This window comes from Fistularia commersonii, chromosome 13 (assembly GCF_037954325.1).
Source record: "Fistularia commersonii isolate RoL2024-O1a breed Wild chromosome 13, RoL_Fcom_v1.0, whole genome shotgun sequence".
Classification (NCBI taxonomy): Eukaryota; Metazoa; Chordata; class Actinopteri; order Syngnathiformes; family Fistulariidae; genus Fistularia; species Fistularia commersonii.
The window spans coordinates 14,580,026-14,590,509 of NC_141296.1; the positions used below are offsets into that span (position 1 = coordinate 14,580,026).

The 10,484-nt window shown below is 45.1% G+C and overlaps 1 long non-coding RNA gene across 1 annotated transcript; it reads right to left on the bottom strand.

Annotated features, from left to right (window-relative positions):
• Positions 1-4,517: 4,517 nt before the first annotated feature.
• LOC147227966 (uncharacterized) lies at positions 4,518-10,246 on the bottom strand. The gene is made up of 3 exons (XR_015107038.1): positions 10,121-10,246; positions 8,167-8,272; positions 4,518-4,928 (listed from the first exon to the last, which is right to left on the bottom strand). It is a non-coding gene; the product is annotated as an uncharacterized LOC147227966 (long non-coding RNA).
• Between the last annotated feature and the right edge of the window lie 238 nt (positions 10,247-10,484).

Here is a 10,484-nt window from a genome sequence, read left to right on the forward strand (position 1 = left end):
GGTTCTTCCTCCCTGGCATGTCAGCGGCGGTTTTATGGCATGTGGTTCCCCCCGTGTCACATGTGCAACCCAGTTTCCAGTGATTTCCTGTTTTGTTTTGATAAGTTCTGCTCCTGGTCCATCGGTCTGGGGTCCATATCAGTGCACTTAGGAGCGCACTCTGGGATAATCCAAACAACCGCAGTAACAGGCAAACTCTACGATGTAAGTAATTACAAGGAGTGCGCCCAAATCCGAAAATGATCCGGGGGAAACCACGGAAAATCAGAGGAGCTTGAATATCTGTGTCGTCCGAATATTCTCGTTGTTTTTCAGGAGTGGAAAAAACGTCAAATATGCGCTGCGGAGATAGAGGGTTATGATTCATGTTACGCAAAAATATGCTGGATGATATTTAGGTCTGGCTAATTTATAGGCTGGGGGTTTGAGATTGGACTCTGCGGGCTGCTCAAGTGATGCACTTTGTATATGTGTGTGTGTGTGTGTGTGTGTGTGTGTGCATGAGGAGAGGGGAAGGAGAAGGAGACACACATGGATTATGCGGGGTGGATCTCGGACAGTCCATAAAAGCGTAGTTTCATCCATCCATCGTCCGCCGCTTATCCCACACTCAGGGTCGTGGGGGATTCTGGAGCCCATCCCGGCAAAAGGCGGGTTCCACCCTGGACTGGTCACCAGTCAGTCACAGAGCCGCATATACAAACAGAAACCGTTCATTCACTCACTAATTCTGGAAAATTTTCCCCAATTAACCTGCTGCATGTTTTTGGACTGTGGAAGGAAACCGGAGAAACCAATGCAGACATGGGAAGAAGTTCCACACAGAAAGACAATTGATGATGACAATTAAAAATCTTGTTTCTTGAAAGGTCCCCCCTATTTGGAAACAAACCAGGGTCCACCGCCACACCTCCTGCTTGGCTTCATCAAATTGAAAAAAAAAAATCTATAAAAGACGAAAGGGTTAAAATTCCATCTTTAAATATGTCCCGAAATGTATTAACTGCCAAAAAGTAAAATGGCTTCAACGAGACAACAGCTGCGTCAAACATGTCCTCCGGTACAAACCGCGCCCACTTCCTGTCTCCCTTTTTCCAATCTGAATTCCGTGGATCGGGTGAGTTATATCCTACTTCGCTCAAAGAGGGCCAACCAACCACACCGCTTTTCTTTTTTTTCAACCACTCACCTCCGTGAATGTGTGAGTTATCAGACTAGCTGATTAGTCATCGATTACCTTGACCCTTCTTTAAAATGCGAGAAGATTTGACGACGGCGCTTAATTAAAAGCGGTGAGATTCGTTAACAATCACAATGGGCTATAAAATCAAATAAGGCTACGGGGAAAAAAGCAAATCCACGGGTTTAGGTTTTGGGTCTCAACAGAGATGACCAACCCGAATGGAAGAGAGAACCGACCACTCCTAGGTATGAGCTGACGTACAAGGTTTAGTTTTCTTGTCTCGACTTATCTTACACCGGAGTGCATCTGAATACCAGGGTCCTGTTCCCGCCTTGTATGTTTTCACATCTTTGGATTGTACCATCTTCTGTGTCGACTCCACCCGCTTGTCTCGGCCAATCGCCTCCTTTCCAGTAACCGAATTCTGCACCTGACTTTTTAAAGATTACTTTACCTTCGTGTTTAGTTTTCTCCTCTGTGTCTGTGATGACTATTTTGGCAGAAACTAAAGCAAAACACAAATGAAATCTTTGTGTATGATGTCATTGGTTTCTCTATTGTCGAACAAGCTATTGTTTCAGCGTTATTACTTAATAATAAGAACAATAATGGCGTTTTATCCGAGAAACATCAAACGCAACAGGAAATAATGAATAAAAATTGGCAATGGCAGAAAAGTTGTACAGTTGTCCTTGTTTCTTCCTTATCATTTTCATAACCCTTTTGGTTTTCATCAAAAATTAAGTAAGTTATAATATCTGGTACTTGGACCTTCCATGACACCTTTGGATGAAACCTCCCTCTGAAACACTAAAATCTAAAGAGATGTGACACAAGCATTAACCCGCGCCCAGTAAATTATACCGAGTCTCCTGATGGACTGGCAGGCGGGCCAGAATTTCCATCGGGTCACAGAACGTCGTAAAGTGCTGAAAATTGACAGCGTCTCTGGACTCCTGTCGAAAAATGTCTTCCTGTCTGGTCTGGATGGATATTGGAAGAACACTCCATGGCTCCAGCTGCCGCTCCAGTGAAGAGCTCACCACCGCCATCGGGGTCAGCTGCTCCGACTCAGAGACAAATCTCCCCTTTATCTGCCCGTGCACGTTTGCGCATACGCCGCACGTTCACCTTTATACAGCTGGGCACTGGATGCTGTCACCTGTTGCCGGAGAACAAAAAGGACTCAGTAGAACGTTGGCGCCGATCCCCGTAATTTCCTCTTCATATTATATTGCAGGCAATCCGGGTCTAGTTTTCACATCAGTGATAGAAAATCACTGATGTGGTTTCCAGGCATTTCTAAAGTTAGACGCCAAATTGAAAACATAATAATGTGAGACCCGCATTGGGGTGGTAGCCGTGTTTGCACTGAAACACCGCATTATTGCACTTGTTCAAGCAATGAGCGGGACTGCAGATTTTAAACCGAGAGCAGTGGGAGAACAAAAAACAGGAAGCGAAAGGCTCAGTGTGAAACGTAACGAACGCATTAACGGAACGTAATCATAAAAATATTAGAAAATTGATGAATACGATTTGTGATGTAAGGAGCCAAACTATGACTATGTCTTGGTTTCCATATAGTCAGCGGATTTCAACCACCGAGACGAATTCCTGGCCTTTCGGACCAATTAGCTTTCTGGCAGCGGCGTTTTGGAACAATGGCAGGCGAAGTAACGAGGCTCGGCACGGCCTGGATAACAGACAGAGAGCCCTCGTTTTTTTCAAGAAATGGTCTAAAACGCACAGCAGCCTCCATTTAAATTTGGATAAATGATGCATAACCCGGGCGGCCTGGCATCGCCAGGACAAGCAGTCCGGGGAAAATGTATCGCTTTAATCGGCCTCTAAGCGCAGCGTCAGGCGCTACCAACGCTCAGGAGCTATTGGCCGGTTCTCGAATCAACCCTGCCCAATCTGAGATAATGGCCAATCTGGTACTCCCCGAGGAAGTCTGGAAGTCAGACTGCACGGGAGGGGGTGCCCTGGCCGAGGGTGGAGTGCAATTAAATCTGCGCTTGTCAGATTTGTCTCACGGCCAAAAAGTGACTTTGTTACAAATTTGTCTTTTCTTTTTTTTTTCTTCTGAAAATTGATCTCAGGTGTGTTTTTGGTCCTTTACATGTATTCAATGGAAGAGGGCCATCGTCCACCACAGTACCCCTTTTAGGCAGAGTTTTCTGAAACACATGGAGGTTTGTGATTTATGACAGGTTATGAAGTTGACAGCAGTGTTAAGTCATGTTTTTGCCATAGTTCCTCTGTGCAACCCTGACCCCAAAACAGCCATAAGAAGAGAGGGTAAAAAACCGAAGAGAAGGTAAAAGTTTCTTCTTCTTCCACGTTGTTGACACTGAATGGCCAACTGAAGCTGCGGCGGCGGCTTCGTCCTCAGTCATGGAATCTAAATGAGACTCGTGTGCGGCGGGTAGCTGGCGTCCAGTGAACATCAAGGAGGTGGAGGAGCGGTTGGTCACAGCTTCGCCGTCTGACCGGGACTCCTCGGTACATTTAGCCGCGGTAAAATCACCGTGACATGTACGACACCGACCGCCAGGAGGTCCACCACACCGTGGACGGTTTGACCTGGTCAAAAGTCATGTCTGGAGCACCAGTTCTTTTCCGCTGCATGCTGGCCGCTTCCCAGTTCCCCGTCGCCCACCTCAGGGAGCCAAGCAGTCGGAGTTCGGAGCGCCGAGATCCACTCAGTGGGCACTGAGACCTGAGTCACATGCCATTTGTGCTGTGACTTATGCTATTATGGAAGTTGCAACATAATAAATTTGTTTTATTAATAACCCTCAAGCAGCAGGTTCTTTCAGACCAACAGACAGCAGTGCCAGAATGTCATTCAAGGATCCTGTTTTTTTTTTTGCTGATTTATAATCTTTTTATGGCCACGAGTCACTGCCGCTTCTGGGAAATGCTAGAAAAGCATTGACGTATGCTATTCCAACACAAATCATCATTTCCCAATCCGAAGCGATTGTTTCGGTCTCCCAAGTCATTTTTTTTTTGGCAGGTCTGCGGATTGCAGTAAAACATTCATTGATTCATTCATCCATTTGTTCAGTAATTCATTCACAATAAATACAAATGATGCCAGTTATCCTTTACTCTGGGGGTCCTGGGCCAATCCCAGGTGTCGTTGTGCGACAGGCAGGATTCACCCTGAATCGTCCGTCAACCAAAAGGTCATATATAGACGGCCATTCACTCTCTCACGTGCACATCTGGGTGATCTGGGATCTCTCGATGTTTTTCGAGAACCCGAAGGAAACCTCATTTAGACACGTGGAGAACATGCAAGCTCCATAAGAAATGTCCCTGTCTGAATCGAGCCAGGGGTTCTGTGAGGCAGAAGCGCAAACCACTGCAACGCCATGCCGTTCTCACTGGTATTATCTTATGGTCAACTAGCATAGCATAACTTCTGTAGCAGTAGAATTAAATTTCTTATTGTCAACTGACATCACAAGTCGAATTTGAATAATTAAGAGGCAATAGAAAGACACATGAAAATGATCAGTCAGCTTATCCTACTGAACAAATCTGCCACCGCGGAGATGTTGGCTATTTTATCGTTATACATTTGGGACATATTTTGATGTGGCAATTAGTCATTTGCTTTCCCAGAAGAATCCGCTGACCGACGAGGAAAACGGCACCAGTCGTCAAGTGGCAAATGACCTCCGCTGCAAATTTCCCCGCTTCGCCCGGGTCAGAGAGAGGACGCCAGGTTCTGAAAACAAAAAAATGAATGAGAGCTGAACCGACTTGACGAGTTGAAAACAAAAAAAGACCGGACAATGTGTTTTAAAACTTGGAGGGACGGACGGGGAGCGGAGGAACGGCCAAATCAAATAGACACTTTGTCACTGCTCCAATCTCAGTGAGCGATCCATCATTGGACGGGGACCTTATTTCAACATGTTTTCGGCATCTTGCTCGAAAGGTGGAAGGTACCAATGTTTTTTTGCCTGACAGGATGTAACCGAAGAGTGAAGTTTGTCCTATTATTATTAAAAAGTGTTAATGTACAAGTAGGGATTGACTTGGACCGTGTTTTTCTAGAGGAAAGCAGTGGTTTCACCTTCATGATCGGAGGTTCCCCAGAAGTTCCTGGGAAAACGGGAGGATTTCTGGCTCAGATGAGTTATCGTTTATATCAAAAACACAACTCTGAGACTTGTTTGCTCAAAGTTTGTGGGTTTTGAGGTAATATCTGCTGATGGCGGCCCGGAGCAGTTTGCTCATTGGCTTGAAATATTTCCAGGGACAAAAAAATAAAACACAACAGTCTTTTATGTTAAACCTGATGAACTTATAGGTAATTCGATCTTTCTTTTTGCAGATTAGCAAAACGTTTCATCCTGCGAGTAGAAACAAGGTGTCTTGAAGGCATGATGATTGTTTTGGCCAATCAGAATCCTGAGGGTCATCACTGGCAGCTGCACTTGGCATTTTTTCGGTGCAACAGCAGTGAGAAAAGCGTAGATGTTGCAGCATCTGTGACTTCCTAAGGTTTCGATTAAAATTATGTTCCCGCGGTTTGGCTGACTGGATCCAGGAACCAATCCGGTAGGGTAAGAAACGGTACGAATAATCATGTCTCACAGACTGACTTCAGCCAATTGCCTTCCATGTATTTGTGGAAAGCGTTTGCAGTTTTAGAATCTGATAAGTCTTTAAAATAAAATCTATGAGGAAAATTAATGTACACATTTGAGTGAAAAACTGATTAGAAAACTAGCGGGAACGTGTCGTTGAGCTTGGTGAGTGTCTGATTTAATTCAATTTAGGTCTTGCCTGAAACAAAACCTGAAACAAAAAAAGCACCGTTTATTTTGAAAAGGACTCTAGACCGTTCAGGAAGTATCGGGTCCGATTGCTTTTTCTTCCCCCCACAGCGGTCAAAAACACGGTCCAGATTCACACGTTGGCTCGGTCTGAACTGAAGCAAGCGAGGCAGCCCACTCTCATGACACACTTCGTATTAATTCTTACCGAAAGCGATCACGTAACTTGTTGTGCAAGCCAGCGTCCACGGCATGGGATCTGTATTACCCTGGCTTGAACTTATTTACCCAAACCACCCTTGACCTGAGATTTATATTTCTTAACTTACTGTAACTTTTGAGTATTTGGTGGCTGACAAGAAAGTGTGCCACGCACGGTGCACCGCGACTTTACGAGAGTAAACCGAATCAGAAAGATTTTGATTTCACGCAGATGAGTCCAGAAGAGCCTTTTGACGAGAATTTGTACCTCCCATAATATTACCAGACAAAGGACCGGGGCTGTGACGGCGACTCTCAACTCCCCCGAACGTTCCGTCATCCTTCCACCCACCGGGTCGTCGATCACTTTTAATAGCTGTTACTGCGCCGGAGTAGCTGCTCGCCGCTGGTCAGTTTCCATCACCGGTTGTCCAGAAACAGCCGACATCATCCAAAAGAGTCTCCAGAAGTTTAAGTAGTCCGATGAGCGGCGGTGCCGGAATCTGGAAAGTGACCTTTGACCCCTTGGATGACAGTATGCGTACAGTAATTGTCTCTTGTGGTCCCTTTGCCTCATTCACGACCAGCTCGACTTGATAGCGATCCAGATCTTTCTTAAATTGTAACATATCTGGAGCATTTTAAATGCAGCTGCACACACACACACACACACACACACACACACACAAAGACACACACACACTGTATTGTGTTCTTTAGTGGCCGTGGATTCAGACTCAATGAGTCATATTTGCACTACTTGCACTCGTACTCTTTAGTCGCTGGCCTTTTTCAACATGTTATGGTGTCCATGTGTGAATGAGGTAATTACTGTGTCATTCACAACAATAATGCTATACGGCTCACCGGACTCTCATTACAAACCATTTCTACCCAAGCCAGCTCTCCGACCCGATCACCTATATGACCACACGCAACATTCCTTCAAACACACACAGATTGTTTTCCATGCACGGTGATAAGGAGAGAAACAAAACAGAAATATTCCAGCTGCAACATAAAAAAGAATACGGGCCTGAATTACAGTGTAATAGACGCAAGAGGACTTCCTGTCGTCTAAAAGGCCAGTAAATGCAGAGGGACAAATCATTCTGGTGAGTTTATTCTACATACTTTTATCTGCCCTCTTGGTTTACATTTTATTAAAGCACTTTGGTTTGTTTTTGTTCCCGGCTAATCCTCGGCACGGAGAGATACAGCTAGATTCTGTAATTATTTGTAAAAAGAAATAAAAAGGGGGCGGCGGGTGGGAAGGGTGGGCTGTTTAGAGTGAACATTAGTTTTTAAGCTTGGGAACTTCCCCTCGGCAACAACTCTGCGGTGAATCGCCCCGCTTTGTCGGAAAACTTTAAACTACGTCTCGGTTTGCAAAGTCGAAGCCTCAAATCAAATGATGACTTGTTTTACCTGAATCCGATTATTTAACGACATATAACCAATTTTATGATGCAAGAAGTATATTTGTCAAATCCTTCAATGATGACAGTGTGAAACACTTGCGTAATCCCTTAAGACAAAGCGATTGGGAAAAAAAAATAAACCATTTTATACAGCGGCCTCTGCCTACGAGCTCCGACGGCAAAAAAATTATCAATTTCCTGGAACCCGTCGAAGACGTCTTGTCATAACCGTGCAGATGGCAGAATCAGACCCGATGCTACATCGATCAATATTTGGCTTTCTGGCAGAACAATATCGTTAGCCGGCAGCCATCGATGCGAAAAAAGGCAGAGGGTGGCGCCATCTGTTGTTGATAAAAGCAAGAACCCCGCTGCCGTCTTGGTGCGGCTTCGATGTTTGGTTTTCGGTCGGTTCCCATCTGCTCCGGCCACGTGAAGGCTCGCTAACTCATCCGTCGTCCAGCCATCTCATATTGCCCGTAATGGTGGAAGGGGAGATACGCTTTAAATCTCCTCTGCTCCATCAGCCTCTTGTCTGGAAGCGGCTGATTTCCCTCACCGCTTTTTGCATCCTCTGTGTCTCCTCTTCATCATTTCGGTGGGAGATGTCCAACGCTGCGGTCGCCATGACAGCTGGCCAGCTTCAGGGCCAATCAGTCGGTCCCCTGTGTAAAAGGAAGCGATAGAAAGCGATAAATTAATCATGAAACCGCAGAAATTTTGCCACAACATATACAACACCAGAAAAAAGAAATCCATACAACAAATTACTTCGTTGATGTTTTCAACACAGATAAAATTCCTTCCCAACCAGGGTTTTTATTTTAAAATCTCTTCACATTTAAGAGTTTCTGGTCTTAAAAAAAAAAAAAAAATTCTCTCTCACTTCATCTGTTATTGTTTAATAAGCACTTGAACATCATGACAGAGAAAGCTCAAGTCATTGATGACTACGGTTTTCTGGATCTGAATATCCACTTTTTCATTTTGTTTTGCTTATATTTATTACATAATATTTCAACAAGCAACACAGTGGGTCAGAGGTCAGAAGTCCCCACAGCAAGACGGTTACCAGTTCATTTCCAGCCAGGTTCTCTGCTCGATTCTCTCCAGGTTCAACATCTCCCTCCCACAGTCCAACAACAGGTTTTTGAAGACACTTAAACATCCAAAACTGTGAATGAGAGAATGAATGTTTCTATGTCCCAATATGTGGCCGTTTGATTGACGAGTTTACACCCCGCAGCCCTTCAGCAGCCATAAATGTCCGGGTAAACTTAATAGAAAATGAATGAATGAATAATGAAAACAACCTGCGTCTCGGCTGCTACAAACCCGCTTTGCTCCCACACTTGTTGTTTTTAGGTGTTTATGCCAGCATTTTGGGGGGCGCGGGGGTTTAGAGCCATCGTCCTCGAAACCGAATGTTCCCGGTTCGATTCCCGTCCAGCGTGTCGAGCAAGACGCTGAAAAGTAATCTCACTGCGCCGCTAGGTTGCTGCCAACTGCTCATGATGGGTTAAATGCAGATAGGCATTTCCCATAAGGGATTAATGAAGTGCAATTTAAGAAAAACAATTTCCCCACACAATAGCAACCTGGATTGCCAGACAATCGGGTCAGAGGTGGGGAAAGAGTTAAAGGGTTATTATTGGACGTTCGTCACCAAATCTGTCTCGTGCGGTAACTCCAGACACGCCAAAGGCCTAAACCTATTTCCTGGGCCGGCTGTGCTGGACTGTGTAATAGCAGCAAGTTAGTCCTCTGGAACATTTAAGCTGAGCCTGAAATTTACACAAGAAATATAAAGATAGCATCAGTAAACTGTACCATGTTGGATTTTACTCTGGTACACGGGGTCCATTGAACACAAAGGGGCCACAGTGGAGTTGAAGGAGGAGAAAGCAAAAATACAGGCTTTTAAGGATATCTTGAAAATTAGATTATTGGAAAGTGGTGCAGATTTTGGTAGAAAGCAGCAGAAAAAGGGACAAAAAAATACTATATAAAACTATGAGCAGAATATGAAAAAGGTATAATTATTTTTAACATACTTTTTCAGCATTTTAAGTATATTTTTCAATTTTTCAATTTTTTATTTAATTCATCTGCAGTTTAGAATAAAAGCCAGATCAAACGTCCCGCATTTTGAGGAGGAAAAGTTTGAATGCCATGTCGAATAATATTCATTGTCTTTCCTCGGGGGTAAGAATTCCAAACCCTCAGACGCGCGGCCTCGTCCACGAAACATGACCGAGCCTCTCCGGCGTCGACCACGCCCACGCAAACACCCAGCTCGTCCCGACAGCTCCGATTCTTCCCCCATGTGGGACGGATTCGGTCGCGACCGCAGCCCGTCTTTCTCTCTGGCTCTCTCCCTCATTCTGCAGCAGCGATTCAGCGCCCACACAGCAAGCTGGGTAAAGCCGCTGATTTTTCAGCAGCGGATGTAAATCCCCCAACGAGGTCGGAGGTTAAGCGTTCCCGTCATCCGTGCGCCCGATTGCTCTTACCTGCCGTAATCAACTGCACGGCGATCCACGTTCGATGCAGGCCGAGAAAGATGTGGGCCTCGCGTGGCCGGTCGCCCCGAAGGACCTCACACAAGCTAGTTCATGTTCATCCAGCAAACTTCTCACCGCTGCAAAGGCAGCAGCTGCGTTTCATCCCGATAATCTCCTCTGGCAACGCTAAGTGTCGGCAGGACGGAGAGCGTCACCCCCTCCGTTTTAGGATATTTTTGATAAGCTCTGGGTTTTTTGCGGGTGTTTTTTTTTTTTTTTTTTTGCCTGAAAGATATCCCAAACCTTGTTTCCCACAAAAGTCGATCGTGCCATCAAAGAGAAGCCAACAGATATTTGCGTGAACACGATCCAA